Below are 1604 nucleotides of genomic sequence, written 5' to 3' on the forward strand. Positions count from 1 at the left end.
TCTCTCTCTCTCTCTCTCTCTCTTTTTAAGGTGCAGGGCAGCACATCGAGGAGAACGAGAACCCACAGGGCCTCAGACATTGTAAAGCAGGTGAGCATACATTTGTTTGAAGGGCACAGAGATCCATGCTAATTTATTCAACACTCTTATGCCTGCTGAAAGGGTAGCATATATATTTTTTGTATTATAATAAATGAAAATCAAAAACATCAATTCAAACCTATATAACTTTTCTGTCTTTGTCCATCATCTCTTTATAATTTTTTAATTATAAAAGGGACGAAAGTTTGAAGGCTGAAATGGGAACTGAAATTTAGTCACTGTGAAATCTGTACTTCGTAATGTCATTGAGGGTTTTCAAGTAGAGTTTGCTCAAGATGTATGCACACTCGAGGCATTTTTCCTCATCTTTTGTGAAAGTCAAAGTGGCAGAGTGACATAAAATGGGATGATTAAGAGTCAAACTGCATAATCAGATTTGAGTGATGAGTCACAGTTTGTCCAACAGGACTGCCGAACTTGGAGATTCCCACTGAAAGCCACATGGGCCTGCCTATAGGGGTGGTTATGTGTGATAACTAATCATTTTGGTTCTGTTCTGTGAAGTATTTGATTCCTTGTAAATCAGAACAAATGACGTTGTCATGCATTTGTTGCAAAACTGAGTTTTCCATGATCTGTGCAAGGAAGGAGAGGTTTTTTAGTTAATAAGGGCACCTATGGTTATCCTTGGGCATAAAGTGCTGAAATAGAAATTAGAAGGAGACGATTCAAGACTTCTTTTGTGCCAAATGAATGTGGGTAAACTTTGAAGGCACCTGAATGAATAACATTCTTGACGAAAACACAAGGGATTACTGGAATTATGTTTGTTTTGACTTGCATAGAATACCACATGGGTGGAGTTGGCTGATTCATTGCCATGAGATCAATATCAAGCTCACAAAGTTCACTGAGTTTACTCGGACCACTGGTAATGTGATGTTCCTCTTAATCTTGTTTTTTGCTTCTTTTTAAGTAAGAAAAAAACGTCCTCCAAACACTACTGTGTATTTCTCATGCAGTACTCGGCATAGATGCCACAGTACTTACTGACTGTATTGAACAAAGTATCGAACCCTAAAGTGCTCTTGTTTTCCAGCCCCATGGTTAGATTAACTGCAAAATATTTGCATGTTTCACACATCGGTTTTCCAGCACTTTCTCATAATTCAACATGACATGTTTAGTATGTTTGGAAGCATCTGGAGCTTCACTAGAACATGAAATAAAGTTCTGTGCTTTTGAACAGTGCTTGGCTGCAGGATATGCTTTTGACTGGAGTCGGCCAAAAGAGTTCATTGTAATTTTCGTTTAGTTGTGAAAGCTCAGTTTGCTTCTGCGTGTGACCTGTGTCCTTTTTCTGTGATGAGTGGAACTAATCCACTTAAGTTTAAAGTTAAAATCTTGTGTAAAAAATTAAAATGAATTGGAAGCAAAGTATTCCAAAAATTAAGAACTTAATGAACTCAATAGGAAGTAGTCCTCTACAGTATAATAATAACTTTATAATGTAGACTATTGATTAAAGCAGTGGTTTAATGTTGGAGCTGCTCCAGGTGTCC

General features: G+C 37.5%; 1 long non-coding RNA gene across 1 annotated transcript in view; it reads left to right on the top strand.

Annotated features, from left to right (window-relative positions):
• Positions 1 to 1604, top strand: part of LOC102204740 (uncharacterized) — a 32687-nt gene that overhangs the window by 7868 nt on the left and 23215 nt on the right. Inside the window, exon 2 of the long non-coding RNA XR_311502.2 lies at positions 31 to 90. This is a non-coding gene — a long non-coding RNA (uncharacterized LOC102204740). The remainder of the gene's footprint in view (positions 1 to 30; positions 91 to 1604) is intronic.

This window comes from Pundamilia nyererei, unplaced genomic scaffold (assembly GCF_000239375.1).
Source record: "Pundamilia nyererei isolate P.nyererei 1_Seehausen unplaced genomic scaffold, PunNye1.0 scaffold00014, whole genome shotgun sequence".
In the NCBI taxonomy this organism is placed as follows: domain Eukaryota; kingdom Metazoa; phylum Chordata; class Actinopteri; order Cichliformes; family Cichlidae; genus Pundamilia; species Pundamilia nyererei.